The sequence below is a fragment of the Pinus tabuliformis genome, chromosome 9, assembly GCF_031772625.1.
Source record: "Pinus tabuliformis cultivar Carrire ecotype Pingquan chromosome 9, CPIR1, whole genome shotgun sequence".
NCBI classification, from domain to species: Eukaryota; Viridiplantae; Streptophyta; class Pinopsida; order Pinales; family Pinaceae; genus Pinus; species Pinus tabuliformis.
The window spans coordinates 959,928,462-959,951,982 of NC_142307.1; positions in this window are offsets into that span (position 1 = coordinate 959,928,462).

Genomic DNA, 23,521 nt, shown 5'->3' on the forward strand with positions numbered 1-23,521 from the left:
TGGCAAGGATCCTGCCACATGGATATTACAGATGGAGTAGTTCTTCGATCTCAATAATGTGCAAAACACACAAAAGGTACGTATGGCAACTTTATATTTGGAACCAAATCAGTTTGTATGGTATCAATGGCTTTGCTCTCGTAAAAATTTTATCACTTGGGCAATTTTTACGGAAGAATTGATAGCACATTATGAGAATACAAAAAGCAACACTTTTTTTAGCCAATTGATAAGTCTCAAACAAAAGGGTTCAATAATGGAGCACATTGAGGAGTTCCAAAAATTGAACATAAGGGTAAAAGATATTCCAGAGGAGCATAGGATTGATGTGTTCATAGGGTCTTTAAAGGATAATATCCAACATGATGTTCACCTTTGGGAACCTGATTCATTAGAGAAGGCATTCAGGTTAGAAAGAAAAATGGAAAGCAAAATTATGGCAACCAGGAAGCATAACACTCACAACTATAAAGACGGAAGTGTTGTTGCCCCTAGTCTTCCACAACCTATAAGGTTGACACCACAACAATTGGAAGAAAAAAGAGCAAAAGGGCTTTGTTACAGTTGTGATAGCAAATACACTAAAGGTCATAAGTGTGCTGAGAAGAAATTATTCTACATAGATTGTGAAGAGGAAGAAGAAAAGGAGCAAGAAAGGTCAAAAGAAGAGGATATGCTCCAGGAACAAAGCCTAGATGAAGAACAAATAAATCTAACCATATCTTGTAATGCATTGGCGGGAATTACCACTCCTCAAACCATCAAGATAGAAGGACAAATCAAGAAGAAAAAGGTAATAGTGTTGATTGATTCAGGAAGCACCCACAATTTTATTCATTGTAGGGTAGCAAAAGAATTGAATTGCTTCCTATATCCAGCACCAGAGTGTCAAGTGATGATTGCAAATGGAGGAACAATAAATTGCTATGGAAAGTGCCATAATATCAAGCTATCCATGGGAGAATATGTATTGACTAGCCCAATGCTTTCCATTCCAATGGGAGGTGCTGATGTTGTACTAGGAGTCCAATGGCTACAATCCTTGGGTACAATAGCTTTTAATTTTCAAGAACTTTTCATCAAATTTTCTACGAAAGGAAAGGAAGTTGAATTAAGGGGTATTGCAGGGAAACCAGGAAAGATAATCAAATCTAATGGTATGACAAAGCTTCTGAAAAAGGAGCAAAGGGGTGTAATTGCACAATTATGTTCGCTAGATGTTTCCACATCAGAATCATCTATTTCTCCAGATCTCCAAAAAGTCCTGGACAATCATTCCAAGGTATTTGAGACTCCCAAAGGTCTCCCACCTATGCATGATCATGATCATGCTATTCATCTGATTCCAGGAAGTGTTCCTCCAAACATCAGGCCGTACAGATATCCCTATGTCCAAAAAAGTGAAATTGAACGTATGGTTGCAGAAATGCTAGAGGCTGGTATAATTCAACCGAGTCAAAGTTCTTTCTCTGCTCTAGTAGTATTGGTGCACAAGAAGGATGGATCATGGTGCATGTGTCTGGATTATAGGGAGTTCAACAAGCTCACTATTAAAGATAAGCTCCCCATTCCTGTCATTGATGAATTACTGGATGAATTGCATGGATCAATTTACTTCACCAAGTTGGATCTTCGTTCAGGATATCATCAAATCAGAATGAAGATTGAAGACATTCCGAAAATGTCATTTAGAACTCATGAGGGTCATTATGAATTTTTGGTCATGCCTTTTGGCCTTACCAATGCACCTTCAACATTTCAAGGTTTGATGAATTCAATTTTCAAACCATTCCTTAGAAAATTTGTGTTAGTATTTTTTGATGATATACTTATCTACAGCAAGTCTTGGAAGGATCATGTTGAACATGTTGACAGGGTGCTACAACTATTGGAGGAGAAACAATTATATGCAAAAAGATCCAAATGTTTCTTTGGAGTCCAGGAGGTGGAATATTTGGGTCATATTGTATCTCATGAAGGAGTTAAGGTAGACCCTAGCAAAATTAAAGCCATTAAGGAATGGAAAATCCCCACATCCATAAAGCATCTGCGCGGATTTCTTGGGTTGACAGGGTATTATCGCAAGTTTTTTAAGAATTATGGGAGAATAGTAGCACCTCTAAGGACATTATTGAAGAAAGATGCATTTTCATGGACTCCGGAAGCAACAAAGGCCTTTGAACATATTAAAGAGGCAATGTGCCAAGCACCGGTCTTAGCTACATCGGACTTCACAAAAAACTTTATTGTGGAATGTGATGCTTCAGGAAATGGAATTGGTGTTGTTCTAATGCAAGATGAAAGACCCATTGCTTTTGAAAGTCGTCCAATCAAGGGAAAGTTTTTAAGCAAAGCTATTTATGAGAAGGAAATGTTGGCAATACTCCATGCACTTAAGAAATGGCGACCCTACCTAATGGGAAGACACTTCAAGGTAAAAATGGATCATGATAGCCTTAAATAATTTTTAGAACAAAGATTATCCTCTGAAGAGCAACAAAAGTGGGTCACAAAGATGTTGGGTTATGACTTTGAAATCATCTACAAAAAAGGGAAGCAAAATGTGGTGGCAGATGCACTCTCAAGAAAGGATGAGGATGTGGAAGCATTGTTGTGCGCTATTTCTATTATCCAACCAGATTGGATAAATGAAGCAAGGGAGGAATGGAAGAATGACGAATAAGTGTGGGCACTTATTCGAAAGCTACAACAAGATTCCAATACGTCTGATACATTTAGCTGGCAAAATGATTCGTTATGGTACAAAGATCGCTTATACCTCTGTAAGAATTCCCAGCTGAAACAAAAGATTCTTATGGAATTGCACACTTCTCCCTTAGGAGGGCACTCAGGATTTTTATAAACTTACCACAGGGTTAAGAAGGAATTTTTTTGGGATGGCCTTAAATCAGATATTTAAAAGTTTGTGGCGGAATGTTTGGTTTGCCAACAAAATAAAGTTGAAACAATTAAGACACCGGGTCTATTACAACCTTTATCCATTCCAAGCCAATGTTGGGAGGAGGTTTCAATGGATTTTATCACAGGTTTACCCAAGTCTGAGGGAAAGAGTGTCATCATGGTGGTAGTTGACAGACTTACCAAGTATGCATACTTTTGTGCATTATCACATCCATTTAAAGCCAATACAGTTTCTACTGCATTTATGGAAACAATTCAAAAGCTACATGGAAACCCAAAAATTATTGTAAGTGACAGAGATCCCATTTTCATTGGAAATTTTTGGACAAAATTATTTTCTTGTCTTGGTACTCAGTTAGCTCATAGCTCATCTTATCATCCTCAATTTGATGGGCAAACTGAGATAGTAAACAAATGTTTTGAAGGATATCTTCGTTGCTTTGTATCTGATAAACAAACACAATGGGTCAAATGGTTGCCTCTAGCTGAATGGTGGTATAACACTTCCTTCCATACAGCAACAAAAATGACCCCATTTATGGCACTTTATGGGTATCAACCACCATCCATCACATCATATTTAAGAGAAAATTCTAAGGTTCAGGCAGTGGAACATCACATCTAACATCAACAACAAGTCCTCCAACTCTTAAAGGATAACCTTGTGTTGGCACATAATAGAATGAAACAACAGGCATATTAACATCGCAGTGAAAGAAGCTTTGATGTAGGTGATTGGGTATTCCTACGGCTACAACCATATAAGCAAATGTCCCTCAAGCAAGCTAAGAAGGATAATAAATTATCACCAAAGTATTATGGTCCGTACAAGGTGTTGCAAAAGATTGGTACTATGGCATACAAATTGGAGCTTCCTGCAGCTTCTCGATTGCACCTAGTTTTCCATGTTTCATGTTTAAAGAAGGTTATAGGCGACAAGCTCCCAGTTCAAACAATATTGCCAGAACTTGATGAGGAAGGAAAAATTATATTGGAACCGGAAGCAATTATAGAAACAAGAACTCGAAAGCTATGAAATCAATCAATTTCAGAGTATCTTATCAAGTGGAAGAACTTATTCGCTGAAGATTCCACATGGGAGGATGAGAATTTTATTCAGAAGTATCCACTGCTCTCCAGAAATGAGTAGAGCAGGCCAAGACAATTGCATTGCTCCGGAAATGTGCAGGACTAGCCAGTTGCACTGCTCTCCAGAAATGCGTAGAGTAACCCAGCATCACTTCTCTAGAAAATTGCACAGAGCTAGCTAGCCAACCAAGGCCACCTAGCCCAGAAACAATGCATAAGTTTTCCCTCAGTGGTTGTTCATCGCATGTGCTGATAAGTTGTTCAGTTCACTCCACAACTCCCCAATCCTTCCTTGCATGCTGGGTAGTTTTTCCCAAAAAAGCAAAAATAAAAAAGTGAAAAAGCATCCCTAGATTTTAGGGATCTATTTTTATCAGCAGGAGTTACATGCAAAACTGTTTTTAGAAACTCCCCGCCAAGTTTCGTTTTTCCTAGATTTTTGGCTTGCACGTCATGAAACCTAATTTCGCCAAATCTACTTAAACGATGCCTCATATCTCATTCTTCACATTTGATCTTAGAGCTATGGCATTCCCGAGGCATCTAGGAATCTCCGACACAATCAACACAACTTTTCTATGTAAGTTTTGCTTTTCATGCCTTTTGCCACTTTTTCTGTCATTTTTTAGTGTATGAGTGTTGTTTCCTTGGTTATATTAAACGACTGTTGATGCTTCAATGTGTTTTAGCTTGTAGGAGTGTTGTTTCAAGTTTTGCATTACCTTTCCTTAGTGTTGCATGCATAACACTATTTCTTCACTCACAGTCGCCGTTGCGGCGACTCGCTTCATGAGCTTCTTGATTTTTCCAATTGACTAATTTCTGCACTTGCCTTAATTGCATGCATGTCTATTCACTTAGATATGCACCAACTTTGCACATACACTCAGTCCTTCACGTTTTCAGGTTTGCATTGGGCAAAACTGGGCTATCTTGGCCCCGATCTTGTGTATCGTAGCATGCTCTTCACATTCATGGCAGTCAAGGCTCTACCTTGCCTCCAAGAACTCCATAGAGGCTGCCCACATTGGCTCTTAGCTGTGCTTTGCGCAATCCTGGGAGGTAGTGCCCAGTATTGGCCACAACCTGGCGTGACTCTTCTACGCATTATGCAGTTTCAGTCAGCAGTCAACTTCATTAGACTATGCATTACGCAGTTCCAGTCAGCAGTTAGCCTCACTAGCAACGGAGACTACGCAATGTGCAGTTCTAGCTGAGAGTCTCCTGGCCTCCTGAAGTCATTGCTACACACTCTTGCTCAACAGTGACCAGTTTGTTTCCTGATTGATTCTTGAGTTGTTTTTTGTTTTTTAGCTGACATTTTCATGCCTTGTGTTAGTATCTGTCAGTCCTACCAGTCACCAGTGATCAAATGTGCTCTTTCAAAGTTTTTGTTAGGGTCCCAGGTCAAGTTTTTTATGGTTTCAGTAGGTCTCCAAATAAAAAAACTTTGATCATTGGTTGGTATGTCTAGGTTAGTGCTACTCCCTTCAGCATTCATGAATATCAGTATTCATCATGGTCATGTCATTTTTCAAGTGTTACAGGTCATTGATGAGTCAAATAATCATATAGGTCTTGGTCTAGGTCATCATTTGTAATTGTTATCATTATGTAAGTTTTAAGCTAAAAAAACCATGTTTATGGTATTGAGTCCACACATAAGGGAGTTAACATCTTAGGAAGCATATGTAATAAAGGTAAAAGTACTACTTCAATTCATAAAGGTATTACTGCAAAACACCTCACTTTTGGTTTCAAAATGAAGGATGATGTCATGTCATGACATATGAAAAAAAGTGAAACAGACCATACAAATATTTATTTCACTCATTCAATTGGCATTGAGCACTAATTAACTAGCAAAGACCATCTTAGTACAACAAGCATCGAAGGACACTCTCAAAAGGTGATTGGCACCCCCTCCAAAGCTCCACGCTGCGTTTTCAGCCAACCACACTGCGTTTTTGACCCTTCGCTACGTTTTCACTTCTAGAGGCAAAGAATACATCTCCAAAGGTTTTATGTGGCCAATGAAGGTTCCATCAGCCTATTGACAAGTAAGTTAAAGCTCTTGCCACCTCCTATCAACATTTATTTCATCTTTTCAGTGGAGAAACCCTCCCACAGTGCCCACACACGTTTTTGGTGGGTGAGATCCATAGTTTGGGTTGCGAGAAAATATATCTAGTTCACTACCTATTCTACCCTTTTCCACACCAAAATACACTTCCCACAACCTTTCTTACGCTTCCTCCCTCATTTCCCTAACCTCTAGACCTAACCCTAACTTTGACGCTATGATTTTGGTAGTTTTTAGGGTTAGGATCGTGTTTAAATTTCCTGCACTAATCCCTACCCTCTCTTTATCATTTTCCACCTCCCTAAGTTTCCTAACACACCTCCCTACCTCCCCAATTTTTATTACCCACATATCTTCTCCCTAACCCATTCATCCCCTCACCTAAATAAACTAATCCCAATCCCCTACTCCCTCTAAAAACTGTTTTTCCCATCTCTTACACTAGGGTTTTGCTTTGCAATTGTAAACAATGGAGGGAGGAAAGAAGCCATACAACAAAGGAGGTCAGGTGTCAAGGTTTGAGCCACTTGACACTAAATAATTAAAGTATTTATCATTTTCCAACCAACGTTTACAAAAGGTGGGAAGTTTAGGGTTTTGTGAGCAAATTCAACAAGTAGGATATCATGCCAAGTTAACAAGTATTTTTTCCACAACCTCAGGAGTGATAAGGTAAACATTGCAGGGTTCAACTTCATCATTTCAACTGAGGCCATAGCTACAACTACACGGATACCAAATAGTGGAGAAAAATGGTTTAAACACTCAGATTTGGATGTTCTAAACTATAAATATTTCACAAAAATTCAGTATAAAGAGGCTCCCAAGAGTATTTTTCCTTTTGGACTGTTGCTTGAAAATTTTGCTCCATTAATGAAGTTCATTATGAAATATTTTACATGTGAGGGCAGGTTTTCAACAATGTATAAGTATCATATAATATTATTTATGTACTTCACTAGTGTAAAGCCTCTCAACCTATGTTACTACCTCTACAGAAATTTAGTTAAGATGGCAAAGAAAGTGAAAAATAGAAAGGGTGATCACCAAGCTAGTCTCTACCACCATGATTTAATTAAAATCATTGTCCTACACCAGCTTGAACATATGAACATCTCTTGGGAAACCTTCATGTAGTCCACAATTTTTTTGCCTTCTACTAGTCAACCTACTAGCCACAGTACACCACCAACATCATCCAAACTAAGGGAGGTTGGATCATCTAGCAGAGTTTTAGTGAAGAGGATACCTAGGGTAGAAATCACTCAGACCTATATCAGAGGGAAGAGGCTTGTGTTTTCTCCTAGAGGAGAAGAAAGGGACAATCCTAATTTAGTTGACAGGGAAGCATCTCCACATCAACATGAGACATCATTCCATGAGCATATTCATGAAAAACAAGGAAAATCATTGAAGCAACTTTTCATTGAGAAAGAGGCTGAGATTAGAGGTTTGAAAGATGATTGGCTAATGTCGACTTCATGATTTCATTTTTGCAACAGGAAAATAGGAAATTCAAAGTGAATCAAATGCTAATGTCAAAACCTAGAATGGGTGTAGCAGATGGGCTAGAGAGGATGACACTGGGCCAGAGACATTGACACAGACCCCAGAGGTTGACACTGGGAGATTTCGTGGGGAAGATTGGAGCTGAGAGCTGGATAGGGTGATGCAGTCCCTATTAGGGTGACAGAGAGCAGCAAAAGTGTTGCAGTGTTGCTGTGGGATCATTCATCCAGTGATTTAGCCAGTATATATGTCTCTGACTGAAAAGTACTACTGCTGAGGGCATTCTCTATTAGGTGAGCCATTTCTGGCACCCGATTGTATTATGAAACTGCTTAATAATAAAACCCTCAGATAGCTGCATCGATTTTCCCGCATTGGGTTTTTGCAGGGACATTAGTCCAAAAACAATAGTGTCACTTGTGTGCTTGTTTTCCTTCAATTGATGATCTGTATGTGTTGAAACTGTACTTGTATTTATTTTCAGTGTTTACATGGTAAATAGCTTGTTAATTAACAGAACAAGTAGGAAGAAATAAATCAGATAGTAAGAAGAATTTCTAATGGATAGACTTAGAAATTTCAACAACAAGGTCGTTGGCCCATATGTGTTTTGTTAGTTGGGCGGGTCCGCCAGTGGGTGGCCCACCCACCAAATTAATATATATGGTTATACGTTGGGAAGGGGTGGCAAGGTTGGTAGCCCGCCACCCCTATTTTTGTTTTTTATTTTTTTTAATAATATGGACAAAATCCACTAACCGGATTTTAAGGGTCACTAGAAAAATTAAGTAGGTGACAATTTCACCATATATGACCATCGATAGGTGCCAAATTGTCGTTTTGTTAATGGCCACCAAATTTGGCCGAACTCCCAAATTTGGCAAGCCTCCAAATTTAGTTAGCGTTATGCTAAATTTAGCCACTAGGGCCAAGTTGACCAAAACTGACTAAAAATATCTTGAGCATACGAACTCAGATTTGAATGGTGTTTATGTCGCTAGAATCAGGACGATGAACTCTATGTTCTGGTCTTGGTTTCAACAAAATCTGAATTTTTTATTTTTATTTTTGAGCTTTTCCAAAGCCATCTGGATCACTCCTACTATGGTTAATCATTTCCATGTTCCTATATTCGACTATGTCAATGATGAAAAGGTTTTTCTCCCTCATCTTCATATTCCAACTCTTACTTTGGAGCATGTCCCCTTCAAGGAGACAAGAAGGCCCTCCTTTTAAAATACTAGTTCATCCAACCACGCTATGTTTTTGACCCTTCGCTACATTTTCACTTCTAGAGGCAAAGAATACATCTAAAAAGGTTTTATGAGGCCAATGAAGGTTCCATCAGCCTATTGAAAAGTAAGTTAAATCTCTTTCCACCTCCTATCAACATTTATTTCATCTTTTCAGTGGAGAAACCCTCCCACAATCCCCACACTACGTTTTTGGTAGGTGAGCTCCATAGTTTGGGTTGCAAGAAAATATACCTATTTCACTACCTATTATACCATTATACACACCCAATTACACTTCCCACAATATTTCTTACCCTTCCTCCCTCATTTCCCTAACCCCTAGACCTAACCCTAGCTTCTACGCTGCGTTTTTGGCAGTTTTTAGCGTTAGGACTATGTTTAAATTTCCTACACTAATCCCTACCCTCTCTTTATCATTTTCCACCTCCCTAAGCTTCCTAACACACCTCCCTACCTCCATAATTTTTATTAACCACATATCTTCTCCCTAACCCCTTCATCCCCTCACCTAAATACACTAATCCCAGTCCCCTGCTACCTCTAAAAACTCTGTTTTTCCCATCTCTTACACTAGGGTTTTACTTTGAAATTGTAAACAATTGAGGGAGGAAAGAAGCCATACAAAAAAGGAGGTTAGAAATCAAGGTTTGAGCCACTTGACACCAAATAATTAAAGTATTTAGTATTTTCCAACCAACGTTTCCAAAAGGTGAGCTGTTTAGGGTTTTGTGAGAAAATTCAACAAGTAGGATATCGAGCCAAGTTAACAAGTCTTTTTGCCACAAACCTTAAGAGTGATAAGGTCAACATTGCAGGGTTCAACTTCATCATTTCAACTGAGGCCATGGCTACAACTACAGGGATACCAAATAGTGGAGAAAAATGGTTCAAACACTCAGATTTGGATGTTCTAAACTATAAAGCTTTCACAAAAATTCAGTATAAGGAGGCTCCCAAGAGTGCTTTTCCTTTTGGACCGTTTCTTAAAATTTTTTCTCCATTATTGAAGTTCATTATGAAATATTTTACATGTGAGGGAAAGTTTTAAACAACGCATAAGTATCATATCAGATTATTGATGCACTTCACTGGTGAAAGCTTCTCAACCTACCTCACTACCTCTACAAAAATTTAGTTAAGATGGCAAAGAAAGTGCAAAACAGAAAGGGTGATCACCAAGATAGTCTCTACCACCATGCTTTAATTAAAACCATTGTCCTACACCATCTTGAACAGATGAACATCTCTTGGGAAACTTTCATGCAATCCACATTTTTTCTGCCTTTTACTAGTTATCCTACTAGCCACAATACACCACCAACATAATCCAAACCAAGGGAGGTTGGCTCATGTAGCAGAGTTTCAGTGAAGAGGACACCTAGGATAGAAATCACTCAGACGTATATCAAAGATAAGAGGATTTTTTTTGCTCCTAGAGGAGAGAAAAGGGCCAAGCCTACTTTAGTTGACAGGGAAGCATCTTCACATCACCATGAGACCTCATTCCATGAGAATATTCATGAAAAACAAGGAAAATAATTGAAGTGACTTGTCATGGCCAAAGAGTTAGAGATAAGAGGTTTCAAAGATGATTTAGTTAATGCCAACCTCATGATTGCAATTTTATAGCAGGAAAATAGGAAACTCAAAGTGAATCAAATGATAATGTCAAAACCTAGAATGGGTGTAGAGAAAATTGAGGAAACTTAAGTTAAATTCAAGCCAAAGAGGCCTAGAACCAAGGGCATGAAAAGGAAAGTAGACCAAATGAGTGAGCCATCTACACCTTTGGAACACGAAGACATTAACAAATCCATTGAACATGATTTTGAGAAACATAGGGAGTATTTGTTGGATAAAGTTAATTTCCACTTGGAGAAGATCCTTGAAAGGGAAAATAGGGCCAACAACTTGCAAAGGCACATGGCTAGGCATTATTACACCAAAAATAGGGTTTCCCAAATCAGAATTCAAAACTTGAAGAGAAAACTAAAGGAAACCCTAAATCAACAAAACGATGGGGACAAGCTTGAGTTGTTGGCTGAGGCTTCACTATTAGCTTGAGAATCATTACCTAGCTCCAAGGAAGAAATTGCAAACACTTTGAACAAATTTTGGACTTTTTTAAAGATTTTGGGCATTTTGGAAATTTTACACAGTTTTTGGGCAGAAAAGTTAGTGTGTCCCACACTACGTTTTTGCTAGAGGCCTTAAAATCATGAAAAGATTGCATTTTTGGATTCCTTATGACCTGCACATTAAAGTTATGTAACTGGAGATCCATATCAACAGATTTTTCTAGGTCAAAAAGTTAAAAAAGTACAAGAAAATCCCCTTTCTGCCATGTTTTTCAGAGGCATGCTACGTTTTTGGAGTAGATGTGGGAGAAATGGTTTTTGGAGATCTAGAAGCAGTCCTTTTCGGTGCTTGAAGATTCTATGGTGTAGTAGACAAGCAGAGATTTATCTAGCATTTTTTAGATCTTGATTTGGAGCTCAGGAACCCCTCTAAAAGTCACTTACAAGCGGCATGCTATGTTTTCTCCAAGAACGCTACGTTTTTAGGCAATTCGCTACGCTTTTGCCTAGAACTCATTTTTCTCAGTTTGCTCAGTCTAGTTTGACTTTTGCTGATGTAATTTGTCATTTTATGGACTGTGATAATGCATTGAGGTGTAATTATGTTTGTCAAATTCAAAATTAAGTAGATTCATGTTTGTATAGGTTCTTATGGTCAAATGAATTAGTTTTGCACCAAATTGGGAGTTGGTTTCTAACCTCCCTAGTCTTAGGTATGGTTGGAGATATTCTTGTAAGCAATTCCTTGAGTGTTGGATTCGACCCTTGAGAGGGAGAAATTGATATTTTGATCTAGATGTAACCCAATATAAGTTAGCGAAAGGGTTGGAAATTAGTGAGTAGAACTCTTGGAGCTTTTACTTCATCACTTTTTACAGGAAATCAAAGGACAATTGCAACTATTATTAAGGAATTCTTGTGTTATGAGTTTGCGATAATTTTTTCTCTCTGTTATAGTTTTATATGAATTATAATTTCATCTTCTTTCCATATCTATGATTTCAGTGATTTTCCTAAGAGGTTTTAAACAAAATTCTTAAGTTTAAGCTCTGTTTTGTTAGGAACTTCATGTTTATGTCACTTATCTTCAAATGAATTCATGCTTGGCATGCTCATTTTGATATTTTCTTTTCCACCCTACACTACATCGACAAAATCTCAAAGTATCACAAAGGCATAACTACCTTGCTCCTTTATATCTCTTGCAACTGAAACCTTTGATCCAACAAAACTCTAAATTTCAAAACCCTAGAGCTGAACATACCTAGCCTAATATCTTTTTCCCATTCTAGTCATATTTGGCTGTGAGATTTATAGAGAGAGTCCTCTCTAGTTTAGCAGGGCTAGATGCCGAACCCTAAGTGGTTTGAGGTTACCTCTGTCGATCTCCTTTCTTAGCCTTGGGATATTGTGGAGGATAACACTGTGAATGTCTTCTCTATCTCCAAGTACCACAGATTTTTGAGCAGCTTCTTAGCATTACAGGTATCATGGCCTCCAAGAGAGCTAGATCAAAAGACACAGTTGAAAGAAGTACTAGAGATGTGGTTAAGAAGGGTCTATGAGCTTTCCCATTTACACATAAACACACCTATTCATTGAAAAATACATCAAGATCACATGGAAAGACATCAACACTATTTTCGTAGGCATCTTTAAGGAGAATCAAGAGGACCAACAAGTCTATGTAAACATCCATAAGTTGGTATTGTATAAGGTTGCATGCAGGTATCCTGTATTCCCGTGCGCAGACGTGATCCACTGGACTATCCCACACACCGATATTGAGATGACGATACTGAGCAGTGTCAATGGAGTAGAGCTTTCTTCCTTCAGGACGAAATATTATCAGCAAATGTATCATTTTCCACTGCCAGTGAGCAGGATGGATGCATTGTTCTACACTCCCAACAACAACACAAATACAAGAAACATCTTGAAGCATTGGGTAAGGGATCCATCAAAGTTCAGGATGACACCCAACCAGATATACAAGATGAAGACACTTAGGAAGGCTTACCAATTCTTGGTCATCTTCGCATGCTGCTTGTATGGCCAAGGGAGCACGAAAACCTTCCCGCAGGGTTGGGTTGCTATGTTGGATCAACTGGAAAGTGAAGGAAAACCTTTCAACTGGTTTAACATGTTGGCTCTCCATCTGAAATTGCATGTATCTAATGCTCAGAGTCCACCCAAGGATTAGAAATCAAGATTATTCATGTCTTCCTACCTGCTCGATGCAATTTGTGCTCATCAATAGTTTCTCGACATGGGTTGGGCAGGGACACCTTTAGAGAATGTTGTGAATGTATATTGCAAATCACTTTCAGACTGGAGCTACCAAGGAGTCATGGCTTGACTATTTGAGCATTTCTGCGCCCCTCTGTACACAATGATCTTTGAACAAGATTCGACTTGCATGTCACAGGCACAATGGAGGAATTGCTAAACATTGCAGATTGGTACATCTCACCCAATGACACCTTCATCATGATGTACAATGCGGAGAAGGCTATGCATGTGTTGTCGAGGTTTACCATGGACAAGCTGGTCATGCAGGAGATTGCATACCACATATCGACGAGGTTATCAAATTGAACAGGAAGAAGAATGCACCACAACCTATGTTTCCCTTGCAAGTTGGGTTGTATGCAATCCAGAGTTTGAAAGAAGCAGATGCCAAGTTCGAGGAATTCAAGAAATTTATGTTCAACACCAAGAGTTTCAATCCGTATGATCCACATGGATTTTGCAGGGACCATTGTGTGAGGGTGTACTATTCTTGGATCCATGGTGTATGTCATTAGTTAGAGCAAGACCCATGGAGATATTGTTATAACTCCTTTAGGCTCAATGAACCGGTCAGCATGGCAGTAGAGTGTCTAGCAAAACTCAAGGTAACAACACCACAGGGAGAAAAAATAACAACAACAACAAGCAACAAAATTGTGCAAGACAAAGGCAAGAGGAAGATTTCTGAAAGTACAAAGATAGAGAAAAGATACAAGTTTATGGAAGACCCACTTGTGGAAAAAGTATCTTTGGAGATAGATGCAAAGAGGCGATCGTGTGATCGGAGGATAGTGCAAAGAAAGAGAGAGAAGAAAAGACTGAAAGATCCAAAGAGGAAGTTGCAGGAAGTCCAATAGAAGCTCAAAGAAGAACAAGAGATATGCAGAAGAGAGAAGAAAGTGCAACATGAATAGGAACAAGAACAAGAACATGAACAGGAATAGGAATAGGAATAGGAATAGGAATAGGAATAGGAATAGGAATAGGAATAGGAATAGGAATAGGAATAGGAATAGGAATAGGAATAGGAACATGAACATGAACAAGAATAGGAGGAAGTGCAAGACGCACAGACAACAAAAACCGCACCAAACAGGTTGAAGACTCTTAACCAGCAACAGATGAGGAAAAAGGTGAGTAGCCACAGGAACAAGAGCTTGCTCTGCAGGATGAACCTATAGTAAAGCAGATGGACTTGGAGATGGAGCAGCCAGAACAAGATCAGAACAATGATCTCATGCCAAAAGAAACAGAGGTCACTCCATAGGCTTCACCAGCTCCAACAATAGAGCAAGTCATTAGTGAATAAGGGGATACCATTCTCCTTGAGGATAACCTGGGAACATATTTGTATAACAAAGCCTTTGATTAGTCACAACATAAAGTTGTACAGGCATGTAGAGTGCACACCCTGGACGAGCATGCATCACTTGCGAACTTTGAAGAATGGGTGATTGCAAATGTATGAAGACATCTAATCACGTTGGCTGATGCTACAAAGGCTTATGCTAAAGCCACGATCTCGAGTATGAAATTCTTGATAGCAGAAAACGAGTGCATCGCTAAGGCATTGCAAGTAGCCACGCAAAAAAAGGAACAATCAACAAGATCCACTAGAGCAGAGATGAATAAAGCCATACTTGCTAAAGTATCCTCTCTTGAGGCAGTTACGTGGAGGCTGTATGATAGGTTCGTCACCGTGCACAAGGTATTTGTCCTTCTACATGGTCATCTACAACGCTGCACCAAGATAGTGCGAACACTCATAGATATACAGGCTAGAGTTGATCATGTACAAACATGGACAATGAGGTACAAGGGAGCCTCGTTTCACTTGCACAAGATGATGAAGCCATAGGTAGAGTTGGAAAAAGCACACATCCAAAGTCTAATCTGGAACTATGAGGAACTCTTGCCGCTCATTACCAGTGTTGAGGCTTCGTATGCACGGTTGTACTAGAGTTTGGATGTCATGGTGAGAAAGTATGGCACCCCGTCAATTGGTACACTCACCAAGGCCAAAGAGAAGAACCAAGTCATAATCGAGCTCGATGCATACTTTAATCAGTTGGTGCTCATGAACACCAACATAGATTTGCAATTCAACGCATATAACATGCACATGTACATCATCAGTTCGAATTTGCTCAGGACTAGGCTGCGCATGTTACAGGATGAGTTGGACAGAGCTTCCAAAACAATTTACTCAGAAAGAATGGAGACAAGAGTTCGTTTCCAGAAAGACATCATCAAAGAGTACGCGGACACCATTGTGGACTACCAAGCATGGCATCAGTTTTTCATTGAGGATCATGGAGAGGAGGTTGATGAGTTGGTCTTTCCACAGCCGTTCGAGTCCTAGTGTTGTCTTGTCTGGCCGACTCAAGTCATTTTTGTCCCACATGTGTATAAGTGGAAAATGTATCATTTTTGTAAACATGATGTAAAGTGAAATTCTAAGTGTCATTAGTGGAATTTAATCAGTCATATGTAATGCAAAGAGTTATGCAATGAAGTTGAAGAGTCATGAGGGTAGTCTAAGAGTCACAAAGGGGAATATCAAGGGTCACCCCACCCTTTGTTATAAATAGAACCTCATAAATCTTAGAACATGATTTTTGGAGCCAAGATTTTACTAGGCATTGCTTAGAGAGGGCTTGGAGAGTATTGTGATGAGCCTTGGCTTCTCCACAGTGCAGAGTGAGTACATCTCTTTGGAGGAGCAGGCGGTGTTGACTGTAACGTTCCACTATTGGGGCTAGTGGCTGTCATGGTTGTATGTATGGTTGGAACTTTCACTTTTATAATATAACAAAGCCAACATGTCTTCATGCATATGTTGTTATTGTAGTTCGACTATTTTGGTTAGTTTAGAAATGTATGTTGTTTAATTTATGCATTTGTGTATGAACAATTTTGTATGTGATTGTATGAATCTTGTTGAAGTCGCATTGTTGGTTTAACCCATCACTTTGGATTGTCGACTATTCTGCTTTCCAGCTTGTGATGCAATCCGGCTCATGTGTTCCTTTTAGGCTGTGTACTATTACAGGCTTCTAAGGGGCACACTTCCTTTTCCCGTTCGCGTGTTAGAACCTACCCATGTATCTCTCCTACCTCGACGCAAGATCACAAACTTGCTTCCAACACGAATATCTTGCTTACCTCTGTGCACTATTGCAGTCAAGGCATAGCTTTACTACCCATTGATGGGACTCCTCCTCCAAACGGTCTGAGGTCTAGTTGGGACTTCTTACCGGGGAGATCCCCAGACATGTTGGCTAGTCCAACACTATCAATAGGACCACAATTAGTTATAATGGGCCATAGCTAATAAATAAAGTGGTTAACCCGTATTATGAAAGGGACCAGATAGTTAGCATTTTGGGTCTTAGGAAACTATACATTTTCGAGGATAATAAGGGAAGTCTTGTCTTGTGTTTTATAATTGAGCTTTTCTCTACTGGAGGTTTCCCCCTTGAAGAGGCAAGAGAATAGTATTTATACAGATTGTAATAAAATATTTCCATTGTTATCATCTCATGATGTTATTTTCTATGGTATCTTTGGCATATTTCACACTTTTGATATTTTTTTCCAGGTCAAACATACTACAAGTGGTATTAGAGCACTTTCCCGGGCTAGCCACACCACCACTTTTAACAATTTTTTTAAGGCTAGAGACATGTTCTAGCATCTTTAAACTACAAATATTTGTCAATATGTGCATCAACCTTCAGTTGAGGAAGCATACACACAGGAACTACAAGAGGTGGTCACGTCTGTTGGACTCCCTTATAGCTCATGTTGGTATCCTTTCGAGTAGTACTGCATCAAACAACACCTGTACATGAACTAAAATTCTGCGTACCTCTAGTATATTATAAGCCCCAGAAGGTTACCCTAAAACCAATCTTACATAAGCTGTCAACCGTCTTTCTACTACAGTACACTAAGAGCAACAATTAGGGAGATTACTCGCACATACCTAGGTTATTCAGGTAGTACGGCTAAGGGAGTAATCAATCCTCCTTAGTTAGTGCTCTGAAATATTGGGCCTAGTACTATTTTTGGACCCCTAGCATATATAGTGATCTATATCACCTGACACTCCCTATTTCCATAGTTGCCTCACTTCCTGCTGATTGGCTGTCACATTTTGCAGTATCCAAAAGTTGGGGTTTCTGCCACCACAATTTTGATCAGTTGGGACAACCAAATTCCTACACATTTTGGAGTATCCAACAATTGGGGTTTCTGTCACCATAGTATTGATCAGATGGGACTGCCAATTTCCTACACAATTTGCAGTATCGAGATTTTGGGATTTTTGTTGCCGCAGTATTGATCAACTGGGAGTAATACTCCTACCAGAGTATAAAACAAAGGTCTAGTGGTAACAAAATTATGCTTGCAAGAGACCTAGTCCACAATATTCAGGATGATGAGTTGATCACAGTGATACCATCCACTAGTAAGCATCCATTTTTTCCTGTGGTCCCAATTTTTTTCTGAGGTGCTTTCAAGTGACCTACATCAACATAATCCTTGTTTCACACCCATTACAACCATACTAATTTTAAGTAAACCAAAATTTTTACCCGAGCAATTGTATGGTAACTATGAGGGATCAAACTAAGAAAAACCTCTAGAAAAAAGTGGAAGACCTTGAAGCAAGCATCACCACAAATATCAAAGATGCAATTGCAAAGGCCCCAAAACCCTTACTACCATACATCAAGGCTAAAGGCACCATGGGGGAGGGGAACCATCTCGTTCGAAACCTAGAAGGAGAATCTTACCACCATCGATATGAGGGGTATCATCATTTCCATGGTGGTCACCAATATTCTAGCAATATGTTACCCAAGATTGACATGCACAAATTTAATGGTTCTAAACCAATAGTGTGGGTGGCACAAATGGAACAAAATTTTCAACTCAACAATATCTAGGATGATGAAACTAAACTACATGTGGGAGCTCTTTATTTGGACCAAGAACACTAGTAGTGGTGGAAATGGCATTATAAATGCTACGCAGGAAATCCAACTTGGAATATGTTCTCTAAAGCTATTTGTGTATGTTTTGACAGGGTCTCTCATTTTCTGTGTTGCCTCATGAAGCTCAAAAAAACAAACTAGTACAATCCAATACTACATCACGACATTTGAACAACTGGCCATCTAGATCAAGGGCTTAGGGGATGCCTTCTATATGGAATGTTTCATCAATGGCCTCAAGGAAGCCATCCAGGCACATGTTAGAATGCATCAACCAACTATTTGGTTGGAAGCTTTCCACAAAGATTTAGATGCAAAAACTGCTATTAATGGCCAATCTAACTCTCCTTCATTCACATCAAAGGCACATCCCACCCCTGCTAGTGGCCCCACCAAAAACTTTAAGGTGCAAAAGGTGTCTCCAACAGAAATGGCTGAAAGGAGAAGACGAGGACAATGTTACTATTGTGATGACAAATATTTCCCAGGCCACAAATGCAAGGAACCAGAGTTATTTCAGATTGACATGATTGAAAATAACCTAGACGATGAGGCCCAACCCACTTAAATGTATGGGGAGGATGCAATGGAACCCAAAGATACTACATAAACACTTGATGGGCCGACTATATCACTCCATGCATTAGTAGGTATCTCTTCTCCACAAATGCTTAAAATTATAGGCTTTATTAAGCATCAATCGGTGGTGGTATTGATTGACAATTGCAACATGCATAATTTTGTCCATAAATGGGTTGTTATGGTCGTGCATTGTTTTATGTGGGCAATATCCAATTTCAAGTCCTTAAAGCCAATGGGGGGACCATAAAAGGTGAAGGACGTTGCAAGAACATAAAGCTCTAGATGGGGGGCTATCACATTAAAACACACATGTTTTCTAATGAAATGGGAGGCTGTGACATTTTCCTCAAAATTGAATTGTGAGTTGAACACTAGACCCCATTACCATGGACTTCCAAGAGCTATATATGAGCTTCAAACATAATGGACACACTCATATGCTGTGTGGGCTCCAGGAAGGTGCTCCTAATATCATCAGCTCACATAGAATGGAGAAGCTTTTTAATAAAGGGACACCATGGGGTAATTTCTCAATTCAATGCAATCTAGGCCATTGAATCAAGCCCTGCCAACATTCATCCAAATCTACAAAAGGTGTTGAGTCACCATCAACAGGTGTTTGAAAAACCCAAGGAACTACCCCCTTCTCAAGGTGAGAATTATCATAGCATCCCTTCGATTCCTGGTAGCTAGCCACCCAATATCCACCCCTTTAGGTATCCATTCACACAAAATAATGATATTGAAAAGATTGTTAAGTAGCTACTAGAATCAAACATGATTTGTCCTACCACCAACCCTTATTCATCCCCAGTGGTCATGTTCTTAAAGAAATATGGGGAGTGGCACATGTGTCTCGAATTTAGGGCCCTCAAAAAGCTCACCATAAAGGATAAGTCTCCTATTACAATATTTTATGATCTCCTTGATGAAATCCACAGTGCCCAATTCTTTACCAAGTTGGAACTCCGTTTGGGCTATCATTAAATTAGAATGAAAGTATTAGACATTCCCAATACAACTTTCAGAACCCATGAAGGTTGTTAGCCTCCTATACCAATAGGTTTCATATTTCATGATTGACTGTGTAAATGCTAAATATGTCATTCTTTCCATGCTGCAAAGGTTCCATATTTCCTAGAAAATCAGAAATTTAAAAAATGTAAAGAGGGTATGCCCTAAAAAGAATAATCAAAGGGAAAAAAGAGTAATGAATAGGCCAAGAGAAAAATGAAAGAAATGAACCCCAATCAAAAGGCTAGGAAAGTGTGCTAGTTCAAATTCCACTACTATATTCCATTTTTTAAGAATTTCTCAATTAAGGGAAGGCCAAATAGTTTAATCTTGGCCTCTCTAGGTTTAAATTGCTTGTTTTAGAGATAGAGAATAAAGATCTGTCCAAACTATTTAATCTTGGCAGATTATTAGATAGGTAGAGAATCAAGGGTGCTCAACAGCTTAATCTGAGCCCCTGGAAGAAATAAGGATATATTTAGATAGGAGGATAGCCAAAAGAAAAGAAGAAAAGCAGGGTTTGCTAGTCTAAGTGCACCCAAACAAAAAGAAGAAAAAATGTTAGGTAAGTAGGCTGGGTAGGCAGTTTTGGTGTGGCAGAATGAAGACTTGTGATAAATTTTGTGTTTCAAAGTGTTAAATCTACTTATATCACAAGTGCAAAGCAGTTTTCCCTTGGAGTAGCTCAAGCGAGGCATGACTAACTTCCCCTTCATCCTTTTTCCCCAAATCATTCACTAATTTCCCCAAGGATATTGAGATCTGCTCAATACTCCTAGATTACTCCATTAAACTCCTTTTTTCCCTTTGAAGGCCTAAGTTTCCTATACTTAGCGCTTTCTCCTCAAAATCATATTAATTTCTAACTTTATTATGTAAATCCCTCTTTTATTCTCCCTCCCCATATTAAAAATATGATAAAAATCCCCCATATATACATATCCCCTCCTTTGGTTGAAATATAACCATAAATATTGCTTTGGGAATTACTAAGTTTACTTGAAACTTAGTAAGAACCCTCTTCCTATGCAATTGGACCCCTTCCGATGCATTAAAACCCCCCTCCGATGTATAAAAACCCTCTTTTGACCTTCTTTATCCTTCTCCAATCAAAGAAACCATTCTCCATTTATTAAAACCTTCCTCCGATCCGATTGGATCCCCTTCGACGCGATATCGCAGTCGGAGGAAGCAGTCAAGTGTTGGCCCCCTTCTATCGTTTCCCCGATGACAAACCTCCGATGCGATTTCGCAAATCGCATATCGCAATGTATATATGCCCCAGTTCATGTCTCCGATCCCTTCCTCCGATGCGATATCGTTATCGCAAGCCATTGCAATCGCCCCTCTATCGTTTCATAGCGAATCACATGTTTTTCCATAAATCCCCGCTTTATCCCAAAATCTATCGTTTTACCGCAAAATCCCCGTTTTGTCGTAAAACTGCACTTTACCGCAAACACATGTTTTTTCCGTAAATCATATATTTATTGCTATATCGCATTTTTGCAATCGCGCAATTTAAAGGCCCATGCCCCTTCCCCTCCGCCGATGCGATATAGCGATCGCCCCATCCACCGTCCGATTAAACCCTCATCCAATGGTTCATATCATATCGCAACTCCCATATCGCTTATCGCTATCGCAAAGCCCCCAGTCATTGCCATTTGCTATACCACCCCTGATATGTGATCGCTGATGCGATATCGCTATCGCTATATCGCAAAACATATATGTATATAAAGGCTCCACCCCCATGTCCCCCGCCGATGCGATATCGCCGACTTAACCTCCGCCGTTGGATCTGCCTTTGCTAGATCCAACGGCCCACGTTCATTCTCTGCTACAGTGATTGCTCCCGCTTGTAAAGTCATATTTTTCCCGTTTAAAGTGGGGTTGGCCCATTTTAAAGGGTAAAAAGGCTTTTCCTCTATATTTTTCACTCTGCGCCCGTGCGCTCCAAGTTCAAAGGAAGCCTGGTCATTCTTCATCCATTTTGGCCTCCTCCATGCAAAATAGCTCCGGACAACGAGCTCGCTCTCAGCCAAAGCCATTTTACAGTCATCCTCCTCTTTTTTGGATCTTATTCAGCGCCGATAGACCTTCTAAGCCCGTAGAAAGCAATAAAGAAGACAGTAACAGTCATATCTCGCCATAAAGTAATAAAGCAAGGGAGATTTAGCAGAAAAAGAGTATTAGTTCAGCGAAAAGTGTATCAGTGGAGCGTTAAAGAGTATCGGTTAAAGCCAAAAGTAGATGAACATTAAAAAGGATCCCAATAAGTCAAAGAATATCAATACAGAGTTAAAGGCCATTAAAAGGCAAATCAGATCAGAGTTAATGAGAATCAGAGCCACCTAAGAGCAGTGGATCAAAAGCCGAGGCACAGTTATTGCAGACACACAACGCATAGCTACAAAGGATGCCTTTTAACTCATTTTTGAAGGATCTGCCTCCAGCGCAGCAGTAGCTAGATATTTTACATTACTTGCAGATTAAGTTAGGTTAATCTAGATATTTTTCTCAAATCTTTTCTAAGATCTTGTTTGTACATATTCTATCTTATAAATACCTCCCCAAACAATGTTTTAAGGGTTGGTTGGTTGATAAAAGTCATTCTGGACTTGCGCTGTAAGCTTGAGAACTTTTATGAACAAAGATTGCTGGAATGTTATGCTTATGAACTGGCTGGTTGTGGATTTGATGGCTGAAGAACAAATTACAGAATTCTCGTGCTTCCTCATGGGTCAATAAGTCTTTCTCACTTGTCTTTCAGTTTCTATGTTTACTATATCATCCATGTATCATGATCTAAGTTGCAGAAAAGAAGAATAGCTCAGATTTTACTTTGCTGTACTCTGTGCTCAATTTCTGTGATTTTTCTATGTTTTCTTCAGAATTAGGCATGAATGTGAATCCTTCATTGCTCATATTTACACTAATTCTTTCATATATGAATGCTATTTAGGAATCCTTAATTGCTCCTAGATAATGTTCACTCACTTTCCCTCTGTTAGCTGAATGAAAGATTCTTAATTGCCTTTCATTGCCTGACCTCCATTTCATCTTAATTCCAGCTTTGAAGATTGTTCCATGTTTAGCTATCCTGCTCTGTAATCCCTTCTTTACCAAAGAAATCACATCCAATAGCCCTTAATCATTGACTCCATGCCCAATGGTCTGAACTTCTTACACTTTGCATGCCAACTCTGTTTGAAACATCATCCATCCCACCAAACTCAAACAAAACTCATGTACATCATAACTAGCCTAAAATCAACCCAAAACAAAGCTAAATTATAAAGAGAGAGTCCTCTATGATTGCAGGTAGGCTAGGACCTGCAATCCAAAGATTGGTTTGTGGTTACCTCGGCTGTATCCCTTAGGAGCCAAGGGACAACCTGAGTGATAACATCATTGGCGACTCCACTGGGGATAAATCCTGTAAAATTCTAAAGGCAAGTTAGAAGTTGGCTCCGAAGAAGAAATCTCGATATACCAGGTCAAACCCAAACCCAAATCCCCCAGCTATTTTTGATAATCCCAATCTAATCCCAAGAAACCTCAAGAAACAAGAGCGAAAAGAAGATATTGCTGATTCAAGTCCTGAAACAGTTCAGCAAAGCTATATTCCAACCCCTACTAAGGTTTCATTCCATCATCTCACTGTTCCAACCTCTCCTAGTTCTTCAT